The sequence below is a fragment of the Strix uralensis genome, chromosome 1 (assembly GCF_047716275.1).
Source record: "Strix uralensis isolate ZFMK-TIS-50842 chromosome 1, bStrUra1, whole genome shotgun sequence".
Lineage (NCBI taxonomy): Eukaryota > Metazoa > Chordata > Aves > Strigiformes > Strigidae > Strix > Strix uralensis.
Window position 1 is genome coordinate 135,404,447 of NC_133972.1, and position 23,260 is coordinate 135,427,706.

A 23,260-nucleotide genomic window follows, 5' to 3' on the forward strand; every position below is an offset into this window, starting at 1 on the left:
GCCATGGTCACTGTGGGAGGAAGTTTCCAATGGTCTCATGCCCACTAGAGCAATTCACAGTGACTTCAGCACTGTCAGGCTGGAGGCTGGGGGCTCCTGGGCTCAGGAGAGGAACTGGACCTGTCCTTTCAGTAGTTCTTATCCCTGACCTCTCTTTCCTTTGGGATCTCACAAGAGCACGCTGGCCCAGGCATGTAACAGCACCTGCAGATGTGGAAAGTATATGACAGGGAGAACCAGTGATACGATGGGTGCCCATCCCCTTGTATGATAAGGTGGTGATGTGGCAAACTACGTGTGAGTGGTGCTATGATGGGCTCTCTAGGTTCCTCCATATCAGTCAGCAGATGGTTGCTCAAGGGAAAGTGTCTTTCCTTTAAAAGTCCCTTTTGAACAACATTTCTCTTGAAGGAACGTCCTGGGGCTGGGGTGAGTACAGCAAACCTTGGAAGGGTAGGTCAGCATAATTAAGATTCATATTGACTTTAATGGACTTCAACATCTGGCTGGCAGCTTCAGTCATCTTTAGCAGTCTTCAAAACAAATAGTTTGGACCGCACAGCAACTAGATCAAAAAGCAGTAAACTCAGCTAAGTTACAGAAACCATCAATGGTAAAGTAATGTCACAAGTCTGACATCTGACTTAAGCACATGCTCTACAAGAGGTAGTGTCATGGAGCTGCAGTCGATCAGTCATTCTGCTCTCAGCTTATACCCAGAAACAATAACCCAAACCCTGGATCCCACCAGCTGCCAAAGCAGCCACGCTTTCCAGCCAGACAAATACATTGGGTGCAAAGCAAGAAGCAGCATTTCTGTTACCGCACCTCTGAGGATGAGGTATTTACTCCAGCTCATAGCTTTGTGAGAGGGTTGTGCATGCCTGTGTTTTTATAGAGCTGCATATCACTGACCTTGAGATGCTGCATCTTTTTAGGTCTCTCTCCCATCGAAGCAAGAGGATTTTACAGCCTTGCTTGGAATAGGCATAAGACACACGTGTTGCATCTGGAAACTGATGTCTCAAAACATTAACTGCACCCACTGACAAAAATTGACCCCTTATGAGAAGAAAAAAACTTCAAGACACTGTTCTGGAGACTCAGTGCAGTGTATCTGCATTCCCAGCTGGGATTTGAGCTCATGGGTCCCAGCAGCACCAAGTCAATACTCCAAAGCAGGTGCATTAGAGCTAAGTGCCATGTTGGCTGCTGCTGCAAAGCCTCATATAAATATTACACCTCACTCTGCAAGACACAAAATGGTTGGTTTCTGAGTCTATTAATATATAATGAGGATATGGTATAATTAATATAGTTTTGATTTTCCTATAAATCCACATTGCTAATAAGAATGCAAAGTAATTACTCAAAAAACCTTTTCAACAAATGGCAGTTTTCACTGATTAAAAATGGAGTTTGTGTTTTAAGTGTTATTTACAGGTTTGCTGAAATGAATAATAATTAGGTTATTGGACTACAAGATAATTAAGAAAAGTGTTATTACTTAAACACACACGTCAGAAGCTACATCAGGGAGTTTAGATGCATGTGATGTCCTTTGATTTTTTAAAATATCTTCCAGAAATTCTGTGTCCACTTGCATGCTGGAAAATGAAAGATTTTTTGCTTCAGTTAAAAAAATTTGAACATTCCAGATGATTATTCTGTGCATTCAGGTCATGAAGTGGATACCTTTGTATTATAAATTGTTTTGTAATCTGGAACACCATGGCAAAAGTATTTTTATTCACTCTCAAAAGAATTAAAAGTTGATGTATCCATAGAAAATGAAGCTAAGTGTCTTGGCCAAATTTTGCATATGAATATTGATGCTAACCCACTCCATGTTGATTTAGAACTGTCTTAAAATTTTTAATTTTAGCCTTCGCAAGTGTATATGTAAATTGGTACATGACAAAGCTGCATGCAATTTGGATGCATTCTTCATATCGCTGTATTTATAGAGAATTCAATTCAGTTGCTTATACCTGATTAAAGCTATTTTGGTCCTAAATCTGATGGGGAATTTCTTCTTTAAGACTCTATCTTGAACAAGTTCTTTTCAAACTTCAGAGCAGCAGGAGAAAATGTCCCAGAGTGATACAGCACCAATTTTGATCATTAACCCCCAAAGTGCATTTTGTGATTGGTGTGGGAAGTGATAGGAACATTGGAATACTATTCATTTAGGGTATGTGTGCCTTATTATTCTACCCCAGTTTGCCATAGCTTTGAGTCCAGAGCTATGTGCATTAAGAGGTGTTTTGTTTTTGTGTCCCACATGTAACAGCTTTAATATCCAAAACTTACAGAACCTTCTCTGTAGGGCAATGTCATCACATTGTTCAGATGAGATTTTCTGCCATAAGAATCTGGTAGGTGATAAAACTTTGGTCATGCGTTCCTGGAAAATTTGGAGTCTTTCAATGGCATGCCGCAGCTCAGAAGAATTAATAGAGTGCCATGAAAGTAATTTCTTTTTCCAGTATATTTCAATGGGAGGGAAGAGTGTCCCAATGAAGAACACTGGAAGTGCATGAAGAAGTCTTATGGGAGCATGTCTTAACAGGACCGCTTGTCTCCCTCTTATGTCAGTCCTGTGACATTTAAAGTTCAGCTATCAAGCTGACAGGTAAGGTAGTTTCTCCTCCATAACCCTGGGCTCAGTGACTGCTCGGTGGTGGTGCCGGTAGTCTTGTGGCCATGGTTAGTCTCTTGAATTTCCCTCTTTACTTGATATTGAGGCAATGAAGCATCTTGCTCTGAATAGAGTTAATAAATGTGTCAGTAAGAAGTTGAGGACATCTCAAGTGAAACTTATTTATTTGTCTCATCTCAGAATGTAGTCAATATGACACGAACACGTTTTCCTCATTAAGTGCTTCCTCATTTACAGTGTATCAGTTTCCTATCCAATCTTGGAGACAACCAGTATCAAATACCAAATGATCTTGAAGTTTACAATTAGGTAGAGTGGAAATGCTGGAAATGGGAAGACCCTCAATAATTTCATGGCATCAGAAAATTAAATTTCTGCAATAACAAATTACGATATAATGAGGTCACATTAGAGAAATAAGAGGCCCAGATGCCTCAGTGATTTAATCTGTCTCTTCCTGTAGGCCTGCACCTAATTTTAATAAATATTTTGATAGATAACATATTTGGTTCAAAATAGGTCTTTAAAGACAGTTGTGAGAGTATTATATTTTAAAGATGCTATGATAGAAATTCATTTCATTAACTGCCTGATAAGAAAAAATGGCTCTACAGACGTACTGGTATCAGCCATACTATTATGACCCATCTGCTCTTATTGAGTAAAGTGACAGTAATATATCTTTATTGGTCTGTTCCTTGAATGCTGTAGAGGCTCATTTTCTTTGTCTAATGAAAAGCCAAGTGACACTAATGAAACAGGTACTGTATATGCCTCAACTTCATGAGAGAAAACAGAACATCAAGTAAAAATCTCTGTAAAGACAATAGTCAGGTGTAAATATATATGTGAGTCCAGAAAAGAGAAAAATACCCACCTCAACCAAGAATGTTGGTTAGTTGTTTTTTTTTTTCTATTAATCAAATACAGATTTTTGGTCTAATGACAAAGACCATAAGAAACTCTGAAACAGAGATCTGTCACCCTTCTGAGGTGAGTTACACTTCCGTTGGAGAAAAAATGTTCTTTTTCATAGTCTTTTTATTTATATCACAGCTCTGAAACCTTTCCATAGCTACTGTGATGTTACCTGAGGACCAAACATAAGCAGATCCATCTGAGTGGTCTCAGGTGAGGTGTGGTAGCCCCTCTTGTCTGATCTCTTCAGTCCTGGTGTATTGAGACAGTGCCCATCACTCTGATACTCAGCTTGTTACTGTGTAATTATCATGCCATTTCCAAAGTCCACAATTTTTCTCATGGTGCAGTTTAGCTACATACTTTCAAATACACTTGCTTTTAACAAAAATGGTAATGATGCAGCAGTTTTGCAGACATGCCAAGTCCAGGTAGTTGTATAAAAAAAATAATAAGTTTGCATGCCTTGTGAAGGCATACAGTTCAGACCTGTGTCTGCCGAGACATCTGCTGAGTCCCTGTTCCTATGCATATGAACATGTCATTCTCTGCAAGAAAATTCAGAAGTGGCCAAGGGCTCCCAAAAATGAAGACTTCTTTTTAAGAATAAAGTGGTGCCATCTATTGAAGGCTTTGAAAATAAACACTGACACTTGACCTGACTTCAGGGAGGAACAAGTAAAGCAGACCAAATGGATGTTTTATTTTCTGGACACCTTGTCTTCTTGGGAATATGTTGTCCTGAACTACACCATGGTTGTACTTAGACCTTCAAGCTCTTTTATCATGACTAGCAATTTATTCAGCCTATAGGATATGGAAGACCAGATAAAGGTACCATAAAGAAAGAAGATCATAATCTCCTAGAAAACTGTGGGTGCCCCGGGCATGTTTTCTGTAGCTGACATTTGAGAATCTAAAAGAATTTCTCCACTGGATGTCCCCTTAACCTGGATAATCTGGGAATTAGATTTACTGCAAAGAATCTCAGAATTTTCCAAATTCTTTAGAACTTTTTTCTCTATCTAGATTCATATGGCTTAGATTCAATTCCTTATCCATGTATCCATGTAATGGGGATTGATACAGCTGGCTCCTAGCTGTCCATGTAGAAACTTCAGAAATTTTCATTTATATACATATCTCTAAAGAAAACCAAAATTCTTACCTGAAAAGACTGGTGAAGCTTGACAGTCAGGAAGTGCCTTACAGTCTCGTATCTGAAAACTGTGTATATGCATTATGATGAAGTCTTTAATCCATATGGTCCACAACAGTTTTTCTTCATCCTCTTCTGGTGAATGGTCCCATATATCATTTAATGTTTAACATCCAAAAGCTGCACTGAGCACAAATGTATTCTTTTTTCATGGTCTTTTCTCTAATTCTGACCTTTTTGTAGATATTAATGAATTTATGCCAACTGTATCCTGGGCTGCATCAAAAGAAGTGTGGCCAGCAGGTTGAGGGAGGTGATTCTCCCCCTCTACTTTGCTCTCATGAGACCCCACCTGGAGTGCTGTGTCCAGCTCTGGGGTCCCCAACATAAGAAGGACATGGACCTGCTTGATCGGGTCCAGAGGAGGGCCATGAAGTTGATCAGGGAGCTGAAGCACCTTCCTTATGAGGACAGACTGAGAGAGATGGGAGAAAAGAAGGCTCTGGGGAGACCTTATAGCAGCCTTCCAGTACCGAGAGGGGGCCTACAGGAAAGATGAGGAGAGACTTTTTACAAGGGCAGGTAGTGATAGGACAAGGGGTAATAGCTTTGAACTGAAAGAGAATTAGATATAAGGAAGAAATTATTCACTATGAGGGTGGTGAGACACTGGAACAGGTTGCCCAGAGAACTTGTGGATGCCCCATCCCTGGAAGTGTTCAAGGCCAGGCTGGATGGGGCTTTGAGCAACCTGGTCTAATGGAAGGTGTCCCTACCCCTGGCAGGGGAGTTCGAACCAGATGATCTTTAAGGTCACTTACAACCCAGACCATTCTATGATTCTATGATTATTTATACAACAAACCAGCAAGGTAACAGGATGGTTTCTCAGTTTTACAAATTGGGAACAAAGGCACTGAGACTAAAGTCAAAATTGTTCTACATCAACTCATTTTTGGAGGCTAATCTTCAAGACTAGAGCCTAGTTTTTCTGGACATTCTGCCACTGTTCAGAGCACAGTGCATATCAAACTTTTGCAATTATGAGAGTTCAATACTCCAGCTGTTTCAGATTGGGCATTCAGAGAATGAGGCAGGAGTGATCACAGAGAAAGAGTCTGCACAAATGCTGTGATCAGTATCACATGGAAACTCTATGATCTAGACAGAGAAAAAATTCAGAGCTTAAGATGATAGTCAAAGAACTTAATCAGGAAGACAGCCTCTCTTCTGGAAATTTTCATCCTGTTTCACCCCATATGTCCCTTTTTCATCAATCAGACAGACATGGGAGTCCTTCACGTAACTGTCCACTTCACTTTGATTCATCCTTAGGACATGGTCTGTCCAGTAAATTGCATGAGGCAGGAGTACTGCAGATGAACATGATATACCACGTTTATCCTATGAAGTCATACAATTAAATATACTCTGATAATGCATATGTGGCTGTGCAGGTTGTAGGTTATCTATAGACATGGTTTGAGTTATTTCATAATTTTGAGTTCTTCACCTTGTAAACTTAACATCCCAGTAGTTGGGGTTGTCTTTTTTTGTTTGGTTTGTTTGGGGGATTTTTTTTGTTTTGTTTTTTTAAATAACACTTTTCCAAGAAAATAGAAAATAAAAAATAAATCCTCTTCTGCAATCACATCAAGCCCGTTATTCTTTTTCTTCTCTCAGAATCAGCAGGAGCTTTAGATAACAAAACACAGTTGTCTTCATGCATTGAGCTATCAGTGTCATTTAGTAGCCCTAGACCATGAATTTAAATGTAGACCTTGTTCTTCCTCTTCCCCCATCCTCATCTGTACTGAGTAGACCTCTTAATCTGATTCAGAGTCCACTAGCGAGCTCCAAAATGTGCCAGCTGGCAGAATTAGATGTGAAGTTATAGTTGAAAAGAAGGATACAGTAAGAGGAACATCCTCAAGGAGCTGATTTTAAAAGTTGCTTCTGACAAGAAAGTTGCACCCACTTTGATCCTTTCAGCACCTTGAACAGGCACATGATACTGCAATTTGTTGTGGCAGCAGAAGTATGGCAGCTTATGTCAAAGTCTGTTAGCCTAATTCTGTCATTATTAGCTTACAAAAGCTAATAAAAAATTCAATATCTGAACACTAATGACAACATTGAAAACAAGTTTATGATCACACTCTTGTTTTCCTTTACTGCCAGTGTCTCAAATAATTTTCATTAAGATGGAGACTGCAGCTGAGGATGCGTTTGCAGTGTAGTGGGCATCACCACTCAGCGCATGAGCTTGTTGGACTCCTGAACTGAAGGAAAAAAAGATCTAACTTTCCTTAATTTGCTAATCTGGTATTTCCATACCTCTTTGATACATATTCCAGTGTGTACATACCTAATGTCTCAGACACTGTTCTCATCTACATTGTTTCTGTTAGCCATTCTTCCTTCATGTTTCATTGTATTCCATATTAGAAACTTAATTTACTTTGAACATACCATCTTTGATGCTTGTGAGACTTGTCATTCATATGTTAATGCTGTAAATTGAAGTTGACAAGAACTACATACATGCTTGGATATCTGCCTGAGTGTGCTGTCTATTTGCCCTGATAGCATGTTCTTGTTTAGTTAGTGAATTTGCCTTATCTAGTTAGCTGTCTGGTACCTGTTCTTCAATTCTTGCCTTTGAGTTGTCTTGAAGAAATAATTTCTGCCTATACACCCTCTCGATGACATATAATCCATTCTGGAAGTCCCAGTACTTGTGGTCCCTGTCCCCTATGCTTTCTGCTTCCTCAGTTGAGCACACAGAAGAGATGTATCTGACCTGCACAACAGCTTGTCTGCATTTTGGTGCATATATGACTTCATCTCCAGACTTTTGCACAGTGTGAGTACATCCAACTGCCTTGAACCTGAGGCAGAACATATCCATCCCTTTAAACAGAGCCTTGAACTATACTTCTTGAAGTAGAAGAGCCATCCTTTAATTTGATCTCTGAGCATTAGATTTTAAACTGTATTGTTCAGAAGAGACAGCAATGATATCAACAGTCAAAATAATCAGTATCAGTCCAGTAATGTGTGACAGCTCCTCTCTGTGATCTCTCACTGCATTATGGGAATAGAAGCACACATTCATCCAGTGCACATATTGTATATTAACTGAGGAGATACTTTTTGAACAAAAACAGCATTCCCAGTGCGCGTTTGCAACTCATTATATCTAGGAATGAAGCCACATACCCTGATAGAGCTGCATCTGCTACAAAATACAACAGCTTGTCAGCTGTATGTACTTCAGTCTGGTGCTCTTCTGTCTGTGTTGGACTCATCTTAGAGTCTGAGTCTTGTCAATTCCTCTGCAGGATGAACCAGAGCTGCATGGGGTTGTGTCTTTCTGCCCCTCCAGATTGGACTTCCAAGGAAATTATATTACTGGGGAAGAAAACCAAGATCCCCTAAGAAACTTCTTGATTTAGAAGGAGAATGAGATCGTTAGTGCAAAAGGAACAACTTTTAACAGAGCCCTGACTGTTGTGCAGTGTGGTTCCCTTCCAGCAGAAATCAAGGCAGAGGGTGCAGAAGCATTCCCTGACCCAAGCTATTGCCAGGGTGTGCACCCAGAACTGGGATTCTGGAAGAGCTCCTGGGTCTGTCAGTTTTGTTGTGACTACAGGACAGCTCCATTCCTGTGACAATTTTTCCCAGAAGACAGAAAGTAATTACTGACCCCTCACTAATGAATCACTGAATCACACTATCAGTGAGACTGAAAGGCACCTCTGGAAACTTTCTACTCCAGCCCCCCTACCCAAAATAGGGTCAGCTAGACCAAGTTGCTTAGGATGTTGTCAAGCTGGTTTTGGATATCTTCAAGGATGGAGACTTCACAACCTGTCTGGGCAACTTGTGCCACTGTTTGACCACTCTTGTAGTAAAAAAGTTGTTTTTTTTTTTTTTAAATTCATGCTTGTTGCCTCTTATCTTTTCACTGGGTGCCACTGAGAAAAGCATGGCTTCATCTTCTTTGCTACTCCCACCTGGCATTTACACATTGCCTGAGCCTTTTCTTCTTCAGGCTGAACAGCCCCAGCTCTCTCAGCTTCTCATTATATGTCAGATGCTGCCACCCCTTATTAATTTTTGTGGCCCTTCTCTGGAGTCTCTTCAATATGTCCATGTCTCTTTTGTACTGGGGAGCCCAGAACTGGACCCAGCACAGCAGATGTGTCTCCCCAGTGCTGAGCAGAAGGGAAGGATCACCTCCTTCACCCTGCTGGCAATGCTCTGCCTATTGCAGCCTAGGATGCTGTTGACTGCCTTTGCTGTGTGGGTGCCTTGCTGGCTCATGGTCAGCTTGTTGTCCACCAGGATCCCAAGGACTTTCTTTGGAGACCTACTTTCTAGATAGTTGGCCCTCAGTGTGTTCTGATACCTGGGTTTGTTCTTGCAGTATCCTAAAGTCCACCATCCCATGGTCACAGCAACCATGGCTGTCCCTCACCTTTACATCCTCAACCAGACTTTCCCACTTTGTAAGTATGAGGTTCAGCAGAGCACACCCCATCTTTGGCTTCTTGATTATTTGTGTCAAGAGGTTATCATCAATGCACTCCAGAAACCTCCTGGATGGCTTATGCCCTGCTGTGTTGTCCCTCTAGCAGATACTGAGTTGGTTAGTCTCCCATGAGGACCAGGGCCTGCAAATGTGAAGCTTTTTCCACTTTTCTGAAGAAAGCCCCAACTACTGCTTCTTCCTGATCATGGTTCTGTAGCGAACAGCCATGAGAACATTGCCCACGTTGTTTTGCCCACTAATTCAGATTCATAAACACTCAGTTGGCTCCTTGCCTATCCCAAGACGGAGTTTCATGCATTCTCATTCCTCTCTCATTTACAGGGCAACTCCACTCCTCATCATCCTGGCGTGTCCTTCCCAAAAAGCATTTATCCAGTCACTGCATTGTTCCAGTCATGTGAGCTGTCCCACCACATCTCCATGATCCCAGTGAGATCTGTATAGCCCTGTCTAGTCCTGCACTTGCACACAGACCTCTAATTCTTTCTGTTTGCTCCCCATGCTGCATGTGTTAGTGTACAGGCACTTCAGAGAGGCACTCAGTCATGTTGATTTCCCAAAAAGGGTATGAGAGCTCCTCCATATTGCTGTCCTGTAGGTACTTCCTTATCTGTGTGCATCTACTTGGGGTGGAGCCTCTTCTGTCCTGTTTTGATGATTAAAAGTCTCTCTTTCACACATCACTCTGAACCCTTTGCTTACCAAACCAGTCCACCTCTTCTGGGGGATGTTGTCATCATGACCCCCATCACTCCTAGTTTAAAGGTCTCCTCACCAGGTTGACCAGCCTATTTGCAAATATGCCCTACTTGGTCAGGTGGATCCTATCTTCTCCTGGCAGTTCTCAGTCTTCAAAGAAGGTCCCAGGGTTCTGAAAGCCAAATCCCTATTTTCAACACCAGCAATGCAAACATTTGTTGATGTGCAGAATTACAGAATCCACCCACTCCTCCCTGAGCCCTTCTACTTCACTAGCGGGACCAAGGAGACACTGATGGACCCTCACATCCTTGGCCCTCACCCCAGAGCCACATAATCACTCTTGGCATGATCCAGACCTCCCCTGGCTGTGCCATAGGTGCCCATGTAGAAGAATAGTGGAGCTTCTGGCATGAGGTCCAGATAAGCCTCAGCAGCATCTCCACAGTGTCCCAGATCCAAGCCCCCAGCAAGTGGCAAAACTCCCTGGGCAGCAGATCAGGCCAGCAAAGAGGCCTCTGTGCCCCATTGCTGCCCCTGGTGCTTCTCCCTGCACTGCCATGTGGTGTCATACACCAACAGCTCTGGCCATACCACGGAGGTAGGTTTTGGTCTTTGTCTCCATGGGGACTCAGATAAGACCCGGGGGAGCTCTTTGCTCATCTCTGATGCCACACAGACCCTCAGAAGTGCCCACCACCTGTGGGCAGGTAGGCCATCTCCCCGGTCTCAGCCTATGCAAGGGCCCCAGGCATCCCTGCAGCCCAGCTTGGAGAGCCATGTCTTACCCTCAGGAGCTTGAGCTGAGCCCAGAAGACTGAAGTTCATGTCTTCATACATCCTTACAGTGTTACAGACCCTAGTCATCTCATGTATACATACTCATCCTAGAGGATATAATTTAAAGGAATAAAGTCCTTTCTTTCTTATTTTATCTTTAGAGAAATACTCTATCAGCTAGCTTCAACTCTTGGTATGTAAAACTGCAAATAATACTGTGGATCACTGTGTTTTCTGATGTGTGTGTTTTTATTCAGTCATGTTTATTAAAATGCTTAACTGTTTTGATTAGTCTAATAGAAATACAACATGGAAATAAACTTTTCAAAATATTTCCACAAAACAGGATGTTATATAAAACTGTCGGAAAGTGAGTTGGCATTGTACTGATTTTTTCAGGAAGGCAAGCACAGGTATTTATTTTGAAGGGAATAGAATACAGAAGGATCAGAGATATGATTTCATTCTCTTCTGCAAACCTCTTTCCAGATTTTTAAGTCTCTCACAAAGCAGATGTCATTTTGAAGATTCAAAATAGACAAACACTAAAAATCAGCATTCTTCAAGAATGCTGCTATGCTTTATTCCCATTTGTCAGTGGAAAGCATGTGTCTTGAATACTAATTATGTATTATTTTAGAAGGCAGAGGACTTCATGAGGCAGCTATGAAGCAAACTCCAAAACGGCACCATGGGATAACCTCATTGGTTCCAGTGGCTGGTGCTTTTCTGTAATCTTTTCATATTACTGCAACTGTTATTTAACCCTCAGAAGCTTAAAGGACACACAAAAGCCTTAGGAATAAGGCTCAGTTCAACTAAATTCTGTATTTAGTCTTATTGGTAAAACTTTCAGTATAAGTATTAGGAGCACTGAAATCCTCAGCTTCTGAATCTCTGATTTTGCAGGATGAAGGCAAAGAAACCTCGTCTACTCATTAAAGGAGATGGGTCTCATCTGGGTTATAGCCAGTGTCCACTGAAAAGTATTTTCCTTGACTTGATAAAGCTTTGATAGGAGCCTTCAATGGAAAGTGCAGGAGAACAACTGGATAGCTTCCCACAAGCTGCTCTAAAACGATGGCTCTCTGGAGTCCCTTTTTTTAAAGCAACTGCTTTGTGTAATTGCTCTGAAAAAAGTGACATGATGGCCAAATTTCACCAAGAGACCATACTAATCCCTTGATACTAAAGACTGAATTAACATCTCTGTGCTACAAGTAAGCAAAGAACTGCCTATCCTTTCTGGTTTTAGGTTCTTTTCTATAAACTATTAAAGAAACAAGAAGTACAGATTATTTAAAAATCCTGGGTATGTTCCTTTCAGAGTTGATACTTGTCTATTATATCACCAAGTTACTTGGAATTGTGAAGGGGAAATATCCTTCTAGCTGCAAAATCAATTCACAAGAAAGTGGTGGGGCCTCTTGAGGCTAGATGATAGGTAAGGTAAGCACGATGAGCTGAGTTGTGTTGATGCAGAGCTACCTCTTTTTTTCCTGCACTCTTCTAGACACTGAAGATGCGCAAAACAGACCTCCGAGAACCAGAAATTCAGCTGCTATTTCAATACTGCTGTTTTTAAGCAATACCCAACATACCTGCGGCACAGATGCCATTTTACAAAAGATGTCATTTAACACTAGACTTCCCCCAATTCATCAAAAGACCCACAGACATTCCCAGAGTCCACTTGCTGCTAAATCTTCTCTTGGTAAGGAGAAACAGCAGTTAGTACAGCTCTAGATCTCCTCAGTGAAACAGGCTTCGCTGAATTTCACTCAATACATACCAAGTATGCAGATGGGGAAGAGATGTGGAGATCCCTGTCCTGTGGAGCAGAGTTTCTTTAACCTTGTATCTCAATCACAGCCATGCCGAGCCTATCTAGCTCCCTGCACTTACCATATTGAATGTAACTGGAATGAAAACTGATCATTCCCAGGGGCTATTGCCCACAGCACACTGTTAAGGTTAAACAGTTTGCATCTTAATTTGGTTTTCAAAGGCTTTATGTTTCTCGAAGTTTCTTACACTGTGCAAGAGTAAGATACATCACCAGGTAAACTTAATATTGGATTCATTAAGACTTTGTGTTGAATTTTGTGATAACACCTAGTATCTATAGACTGGGTGGTACAGATTTTGGATCTTTATTCTTTAATTTTGGTCTTTTGTCTTTGCAAAACAAAATGTGTAGGCTGAAAAGATATACATGTAGAATTGTTTCAGCCCAGAGGAGTGAGACACAAGTGAGACATGAGACACAAGTACATGTTCTCAAGCCACCTATAGGTGTACTATAAAGTTTGATGTGGATTTTTTATTTGGTTTAGTGAAGAAGCAAACAAAGAATATGTTGAAACTTTTCTCATGATGTGGCTGTATTGAAACATGTCAGGAAGATGAATAACATTTGTTTGGAAAGAGATGTTCCTAAAGACAGAATGGTGGCATACATTATTAAAACTGGCCTTTTTGATTTTATAAATCGTGTCAAATATATCCCAAAACATGTTTAATTACCGGTGGCAGAAAAACTTCACATGCTCCTGCTTTTCTGGTTGACCCAACAGACTCTTGTTAAAAAATTATAAGCCTTGGGGTCAATTCCCTGGAGGGTCCCCAAAGCATTTCCTGGATAATAATGATGCAATAGTTTCCTATCCTATTGATGGTTGTCCCAGAGCACCTCAGAACAAATGCTTCCATTCCCTGAAAGCCGCTCAAGTACCAGGATGCTGCTATAAATGGTTGAAATGTGATGCAGTTTCCCCTGCAACTTCCTCCAGCTCAGCCTAATGGGGATTAAGAGCCATTAAAGGCTCTTTGCAGCATATGCAGTTGCTATTGATCAGTTGTTTTAGCCAATGATCTGATTACAACTGTCTTCTCTTTTCAGTGCTTTACTGGCAGAAAGAAACATACAAACATACAATAAAATGTAAGGAATGAAGATACCAGAGCTTTCTGTGTGTGCTAAGAATTTGTTTAGTTGCTAAAATGAAAGACTTCTGTTGTCTTTGTCCATGAGTAAAAGTTTCTACCTGCAATCCAAGAAGCCAGTTTGGAGTTAAAACAGATATTTTGAGTAGACCTCAGGGAGTTTGTCTTGCCAGAGCATGGCACAGTGAGTTTTACATTCCTTGCTGAATGGTGGCAAAGTTCAAGCAAGATAAGTTTTTCCCACTTTCATTGCTGCAAAGTTTAGGAAAATTTGTGAGAGGTGGAATGCCAGTTCCTGTCCCTTTGGACTGGCAAAGTGGTTGAACTCTGCTTTTGCATGTGCTGAGTCAGCATTCTAACCCCAGGCTTTTCACACTGGCAGGTGTTACCCTCTTCTACCACTTCTTAGAAGAGCCCAGAAGTAACTCTCCACTATAATGAACCCAACTATATGCAAATTAGGTGAACTCTGAAAGTAGATACTGGATTGAACCCTTGTGAAGGGTAGTCTGGGCAGCAGTATGTCAACTTTCTGACTCCTCCAGGGCTGAGCCTTCCAGGTCTGTGGACTGTGCAGGCTGTGGAGGATGCACAAGAGGCAGACCTGTGCAGTCAATGTCAAAGTCAAATGTACAGACCTCCCATGAGGGAAGGTGAAGTTGAGCAGAGCCTTTCTGGAGAGCAATTATTCAGTGTCAGCACTCAGTCTCACCCAAATTCTGGTTTTGGTGCCTATGTTCTTATAATATCTTGAACATTCATCTTCTGAATGACTTTTCTAGCAAGGTGAAGAGGGAAAGAAGGACAGTGAAATAAGAAGATCGTTATAGGAAGACTGAGTTAAAAGAAACTCCTGAAAACTCTGATGATGGTCCTTTGTGGTCTCAGCATTTATTTTGCAGTATCAGATGGCTCTTGGGGAACAGATCAGGCTTCATTTGCCTGATTGTGACAGTCCTTTACAAAACGGTGGCAGAGCAGGGATAGCACACTGGCTCTCTTGTTCAAAGCAACAGAATTGCTGATAACTCACTATTTCAAAGTGTGAATAGGCATTAGGTTTAGGAGAATAGATTTAGCAGCTCACACCTATGATCCAAGATTTACAGGGTTAGTTTGCTCTTTGTGACTGGACAGGAAATACAACAGAGACATTCATGCCTTCTCCAGGATATAAATAATTTTGAACAATACTTCACTAGCAGAGCCACAAATTTGCTCAACTAGCAGGATGTGTCACTACTTAGATGGGCCCTAGGAACCTCTCAGGAGATGTTCCAGAGTGGGAAGATGTGTAAGTACCATCAATAATGTACTGGTACTTTACTTATGAAAGTGCAGTATGGGTCAGTGTCCAGGGCAGAAATGAGATCTATGCCTGACAGTGACAGGAAATGTTAACAATGGAATGAGAAGTGGGAGAGAGCTGTTTTCCTCTCTGACAACTGCAATAATTTGATCCTGATTCCTAGAAAGAGCAGGATGTGTTCTGTATTTCTCCTCATTTCATGATGAAGTACACCCATTCCAGAGCAGCCTGGCACTCCACAAAGGACTACAGAGTCCTCCATGTGCAGAGAACAATGACCTGCTTCAGAAACATAGGCATGAGCAGAAAATTATGCTTGCCCACCTTTGGAAGTCCCAGCATTTATTGGGAGCTGAATGACTCCCTATAGCACTTTGTTGTTAGAAAGGACAAAACCTCAGACAGGGCACAAATACGCTATCTAGTTCAGTGGTACCCTGGGGGAGGAGGCTACGGCCCTGTTCTGAGATCTGATGATTCAAACACATTTGTTTCCTTGTATGCACAATGTAGAAATTCATAGAACATTTTACTGAGCCTTTGTCTGATTCTTGAGTGTTTTTCTTCTTGTGATAGTTTCCAGCTGAATACTTCAGTTATAATAGAGATCACTGGTTTTGGTAACTAAAAGATCACAATACCCTAAAACCTTGACTCCAGCAGGCAACACCAGAGAACATGTTTTCTATGAAATGTCCTCAGAGCTCAGTAGATCAGGTTGTTCCCCTCCTAGAGCAGGAGCATTTCACGTAGGCTTGCGCTGCTGCAGATGTTTCTGCACCACACAGAGCTCCCAAAACAAAGAGTGGGGATCATCAGTGTCCTTGTGGGCTGCTACCTAGCTAGAGGCATAGCTCCTCAAAAGAAGTAATTTTTTACTCTTGACTTCAGCATAGCAATGAGCTGAGAATCATTAGCAGCCCCTGTTGACTGAGATGCCACTGGCACGAAAAGTTTCCTCCACCTGATGCACGGTGACAAGGTGCAGCCGGAGGGACCTGTCCGGAGAATCAGAAGGTTCAGAGCAGACAATGCTAAGAGAAACTGAAGAGGTGTTACAAACACCGCACCTGCAGGTGTTTGGAAAGGGAGCATATTGTTGTAGACCTCTGTGTGGGAAAGGAAACAAGTCTTGGGCTAACAAGGGGACACATGATGAGACACAGGGAGAGTGAAGCAGGGGAGGTGATGCTTTCCACTAGGGCTTTCAGCATAGCTTGAGGGAACCAGGACAGTTGTAGTGACACAATACATAAAAGAAGCCTCCAGCCTTCGGTAAGTTCCTCCTCCAGGGCAAATGTCCACCACTAGCATAAAGAATTCATGGAGATTAAGGCACAGCTCCTCTCCAGTCAATTGCTGGGGCTCTTACGCTTTTCTGTCTTCACAGTCTTGAACTCAGGCACTCCTGCAGCATCTGAATATTTAGTATTTGCATCTCTGAATCTTATATATAGGACCATAATAAGGAAGCAATTCTGCCATACTGACTTGACTTACTTTGTGTACTTAGGTCTTATGCAGGGCTGTCTTCCCTCCAGCAATGTAGATTGAGAAACTGGGTGCAGCGGAAATGCTGTCAGCAGCTACTTGCTATAAAAAGCTAATAGTCCTTTGTGGGCTATGAGAGGAGTGACAGAAATACAGCTTAAATTCTGGACTGCTTACACTACCCTTTGATGAAACGGTGCCCTGACACTGGGACAGAGAGATCAGTTTCTCCACATTGCAGTCATTGTTTGCAACAGTGGTAACTCAGAATTTTCTGTGTCAGTCAGTCCTTTTACCCTGACTTTGAAAATCCACAATGCTGCCAACTCTTTTGATAGCAAAAATCATATGATTTTTAGTGACAGAGTTATTTTACTAATCTTTTAATAGTGCCTAGCAGGATCCCTGGACTCTTTTACTGCCTTGTCTTAAGAATCCCTGGCTCAGAATATATGGCATTTTTCATTATTTTATATGGAAATAAGGTCTATGTCAAAGATGTCTGCCATTTGCTCAGAGAGGCAGCTTCTAGCTCAGGTGGCTACTTGCTCCTCTTATTTCATTGGAACTCAGTTATTCAGATTATGGTTATTTCTGTCAAAGATAATGAAAAAGATGTATTTTTTTCATATATGTCTTTTCTACATGTTACAAGCCTGCAATTCCTGTCAACTTTATGCAAGCAAATTTCCAGTCCCAGAGTCTCTTGAGCTATCAACAAATTTAGGTTATTAAGTCTTCTAACTTTTAGAAAGTTGGAATACAAATACTTGAGTTTACCCTAGGTGAAGCATCTGGGGCAGTTATGTCTCATCTAATGCTTAATGGTCCAATCGTTTGGTAGACCCATTCATAATTCATCAGGCATCTGATTAAATGTAGTTTAGTCTGACTCATGTGATAGTGTTTGAGGCTAATTTAAAGGCAGAACATTATACTTGCACAACTTGCCAATATACGCTAAGCATGTAGAATGAACTCTCTCCTTCTGATTAAAATATATGAACCATTTTATATGGTTCCATATTCCAAAAAATACAGATTCGTTTTTTGGGGATAGCAGAAATTTCTGTTTACATTGATAATTGTTTCCTCTTTTCCCTTCTTTTTACCTTTTTTCTTTCTTTGAAAACAGCAAGACAGGGTTATACTGTAAATCTTTCATTCATATCTATTTCATATGCAGTGACCCACGCAATAGATCCATGGGTCCAAGGCTGGGCATGTAAAGGTGACTTGGGCAGGTGATAAAAATAATTCTCTGTTCTTGAACATTTTGCAAAATACAACAGAAGTGCATTCTATTTGTACTCCTCATTTCTTTTCCAGCTTACAGTTCAGTATTAGATGTTATTTCCCTGAGTCTGTATCAAGTTGATTGTAGCTTTTGGAAAATGTTAAGTGACTGCAGTGCAGTACAGTTTTACCATTTATATAATGATGATCTTTCTTTATTTAATGTCATAACACAGGAAGAATCTTACCCAGTATATGTATCTCTTGAAAAGTCATACAAAATAGGGTCACTGACAAAATATTGGAGCAAACCAGCAACTAGTCTCATCTTCAGAAAAAGAAAATTATGAGCAATTCTGGCAAATAATAGTATGAACATTTAATTGCTAAGTATAATATTAAAGGAAAATACAATAGATTTATACAACCTGACAATGACAGTGGAACCATAAATAATTGAAAGCATGAATTTGTAAGGAAACAGGTTTTATACGTAAATGCTCATAAAAGGTTAAAGATTGGACATGCTGAGGGAACTCACTGTATGTTAATATGGAGCCATCAGATCTGGTCCTTTAGTAAAGTATGAATTTTGCACTTAGAACAGGAAATCAACTTTGTTTTGTTTGAAAATTATTAGGTATTCTTCCTTTTTGAGTACAGAGTACTATTTCTGAGAATTCCCAAGAAGGTTCACTAATTAGAGTTAAAGAACCCTTTTAAAATTCCCTTTAAGGAAAGACATACCAAATCTTTTTTCTTGTCCTGAGGGATCTTGATAACACAGACTCTTCAAATTCTCCACAGAATTAAAAGTCACTGGAATATTATGCATATGCTATATTTGAAGATTTCCTTAGGAGCGATGATCTTTCTATATTCATAAATCATTTTCTTCTACTGTAAGGTTAACACATAAAATATTCAGAAAAACTAGCAAGAAATTACTGTCTTTCAAACCACTGCCATCCCCCATTGTTCATAGGCATATGGCCAGAGTCTGAACTAAGCAGAAGTGAGCATCTCCACCAGTCTTAGCCTAACAAATCCTAACCAGGGGTAATGCATGTGCTAGAGATAGTGTCATACTTGTTAAGGCTGCCATCAGTCGGTCCTAAAATATATCATTTTACAACCATTACTAGAGATCATACCACTCCATTAAGACTTAGATGATGAAGGTAGACTTCCCTATTACTCTGTCTTGAGCTAAAGCCAAGAGTTTTTTAGACTAAGGATTGAGAAAACAAGAGGGAGTAGATGGAGGTGGGTAAGGGCTGGGGGCAGGGAAGGAGAGAGATGGAAAGACAGAGAGCAGTGTACAATCCATATATTGATGGTACTGCAGCACAAATGCTTCAGTCATCCTTAGTAGCTTGACATACACATTTACTGGGCAAATTAATGAAGGGAGTCCTTGTGGTAACTGGGAAGAAAGATCTCTTGGGGAGGAGTACTAGTGGGTTAGCCTTATCCCATGATAAAGAGATGGGGCAGGTGGGCTGTGTATTTCCACTACTCATTGAATGCCAGTAGCTGTAGCTGTACATCCAGGCTGGGCAAAGGAGGAAAAATGCTTCACTGGCATTTTTGTCATTTCAAAACAGAACTCAGTTTTGCACGTGTTTTGCCTCCCTTCCAGTAACCCTTCAAGAATAGTTGTAAAACAATGGTTTTATCATGCAGCTGTTAATGGAAAATGAATTCTGGATGGCTAGATAACAAAAGAGGTTGATTCAATGGCAACAGGACTTATTTAACTGTAAACCAGACTCCTCTGCGGGTGGCGTGGGAAGAAGACACTCTCCAGTGAGAGAACAGAAAAGGTAGCACATGATGGCATCCAACTCAGCAAAGAACCATCCAATCAGCTTGGAAAAGTAATTCATAATCTGAAATGTGCTTGTACAACATACTCTGCCTTTTCTAGTAGTGAACAGGCTGGTAAACATTTGATGATTTTTAATTCACTGTCAGAAAAAAAAATACAATCTTGCTTGGACTCATTTCTTGGATAGTTTGCCTCCTAATTGCAGTTTTTATCTTCCCCCTTTTCCACGGAAGTATTAGTCTTTTGACCAGCTTCTTTTCCAGCCTCCTAGCCAGTGTCTCTGGAAGGCTAGCTTCGTGCTGCTGCATTTGCTTCTTTGTGTGGAAAGAAAGTGATTTGCTTTTTGTATGCCACTCTCCACAGAGATGGCGTCCCCTCCCCCCGACAGCTCTGAGCATCCTCGTACTGCGGCTACCAGCCACCTGATGTCCTATTTTCTCATTGGCTCTAGCTGTTCCCAAACCTTGTGACTCCTGCGAGCTCACGCCCAGCTGTACTGGCTCTGAGTCTCCTGCAGTGAGACATAATCTTCACTTTCACTTCTATCATTTGTTCTTAATATGCCAAAGCATCTGAACAAGTGCTTGCATTCATTCCCGGAGCCCCCCGTCCTAGTTCAGCCCAAAGGTCACCATGGAAATAGATGTATTCCTCGTCTTGCTGACGTGGCAAGTGGCTCTGTTACAAGATCTCCATTACTTGCTGGAGGACTGTAACCCATATCATCGCATCTAAGACAAAGATTTTATATTCAGATGACCTTTTATTTCCTCAAATTGTAAATACTGACTCACCCTACATCTGCTGTTCAACTAAAAGTCAGGTGACCGATTAACTTTCTCAATGGGATTTCCCTGTGATTATAAAGCCAGGTGACTGTGACAAGGTCACCAGGAAAAAGAGCCTTGTGATTTCAAGCTTGACAGAAATCTGGCAGGAAATGCAGATGAGAGAAATGTCATGCTTAAGCAATGATAACCTTAAATATCAGAGACTGAACTCAGAAATGGTTTTTTTGAGACCATCAGAAGGGTTCATGAAATATGTCTGTTTGTTCATTCCTCCAGGAGACCCTCTCTGTTCTTACATCTCAGTGTGTTATGATAAATAATGCATTGCCTTCCCAATAGCCTTGATAAAACTGCTTCCTTAACCATATGAGGAGTACATTTCAAAAAGAGAACAAGCAGAGCACAGAGATGGAAATTAACCCCAGGACCGCCAGCCTCCATTAGCAATAATGGTGTCTGACAATTCCGGGGTTAAATGAGAAGTAGGTGCCTTTTTACTGAGTTCTGCTCTTTGTTCTTGCTTTAGTGTGTGTCATTGTGGAGACTGTCATGTAAGGTTAATGACAGCCTCTCATTACCCTTGTCAAATATGTAATAATGTGGCCCAACAACAGGGCTGAATGGCTCCTGCTTGTCAGACCCCTATGTTTTGCCTAGCAGATGGTCACTGTGTTTGGAGAGGCCCTCAGATCCATCAGTGCTATCCTGAACACGTGTGTGAGGGAGGCATTTTTCCCTGATGGGACAGTTCATGGATAGAATACTAATTGGGCACAGCAAGACAACTGAGGATTTATTTATTTTTGTTCCTGGTAGAAATATGTTGTGTTCCAGGGAGGGAAAGGGGAGGGAGAGAGAGGCAAAACTCCGTTTCTGCCACCACCAGCCCCTTTTTTATTGTCTGACTCCTTATCCTGGCAAAACTGCTGCATGTTATGCCGTATGCTGAAAATCTGCGCTCTTCATCTACAGTGTCAATGGGCACGGAAATTCAGGCTTTGGTCAACTATTGATTCTATATTTTGAAAGTCTGACCTCTATTCTCCTACCTCTTAAAAAAGAAAACAAAGTTGTTGCTTATTCACTGTGAGCTTTGGAGAGCATCATGTTAACAGATCCCCTTGATATTACCTCCTTAGTTATTAGGATTAAATATTTATATTGTGGTAGCTGACCCTCTTGTGTTAGGTAGTATGCAAACAGAAAATATCTGTTCCTTCTCAAGGGAGCATAAGCCCCTTTGGCATTAGGCTGGTGATCTGGAAGGCAGTGGTTTGCATTGTCAGATGTATCAGTAGCCTTCTCTGAAAGTTGGTATACTCAGCCTTTGACTGTGCACCCACGTCTATTAAACAGAGAGCCCTTTGCATCAGGAATTTACACTCCTCAGAGGCTTGGGCTGGGGCTGCCCCAGTCAGGTACAGAGTTTTATGTTTGTTTTTTTAATTATTATTTTCCTTTCTTTAAAAAACATTTTAACTCTTTATTGTTCAAAATACAATCTTTAAAATGTAAAGCTAGTGAAAAGTGATGTAATATCATCTTTCCCCATTTGGGAAACTTTGCACTAATGGAACTCCATTGTTCTTTGTTGAAAATGCCTAATATGAGCAGCCTGCACAGCCATAAAATAATGCTTTATCTGATGTGGTTAGGTACAATTCGTCTACATCAAGGAGTGGGATTGATGTGACTAAAATTAGGGTAGTTATAATGGTGCAAATGTTCTTAATGTAGACAATACCTCAGTCTGCAGAACAAGAAAAATTTGTTCTAAAAAGAATAATCAGCCCTATTTGTTTCAGAGGGATGTTAACTCTGAAACTTAAATATAGCAGTGTAGAAATCAACATGGTTAACTACTTCACTGCTAAGCCATATAATGGAGATAATCCCTATCACAAAAAGCTTTTTTATTTTCTGAAGAAGTAGATTGAAATAACGTAGTACAAAAATAACAGTGGGAAAGTGCACTGGTTGCTTTATTCCATTTTGTATTACAATTATTATAACTCTCCATTGCTGACTCTAATGAAGCTGCCCTGGAGTTCCTGTTATCACCATCAAAGTGGTGCACATTGCAGCAGCAGGTCAGCTTGTTGCAGAATTCATATAATCAAGTCTGTTCTGGGTCAATAAGAAAAACTGAGAGTCAGGAAAAAATATTTTGACTTGTCTTTCCGAGTGGAAAGACATGAAAAACTCACATAGAAAAGCCTAGTCACTTCAGGAGTGTAAGGGAAAAAAAGTACAAAAGCTACACCTAAGAATGCCCACAGGTCTTTTCAGGAGATTTAGGCTCTTCACTCTCCCATCCCTTTCAAATCTCATTGATACTCTTTTTTTCTTTTTTTTTTTTTTTTTAGCAGTAAAATGACTACTTTTCCATCTGTAAATGATTCTGGTAAAGGCCAGATCCAAAACTGGAGGCCTGAAGTGGAGAAGTACATACAGCTTAGTCACCTCATCTTTTGGGGCTGTGAGTGTGCATCTGAGGGAGGGACTTTTTCCACTGCCAGCCTGGCAGCAGGCTTTTAAAAAAATTCTGCAGTCAGCAGACTTTAGTACTTTTTTTAAAAGACATTTACTGTGAATATTGCTCAAGTTGGCGTAGTTCCCTTTTCTCTCTACCACTTCTCTCTTACTGAGACTGCAAAGAAATGGGACATTTGTGGTAAATAGCTAGTTCAGGAGATACCTGCTCCCTGATACTGGTGTTTTTTCTCACAGAAAAGATCCTAAGAATAGAAGACAAGAAATCATGGGAAGTTACTGGGGCTTCCTGAGGGAAAACAAATGAGAAATAGAAAGGATGCAGCATTTGAGTCAGCTTTCTACTATGCCCACACACATGATGTGCCCTAGGGGAATGGGGCACCA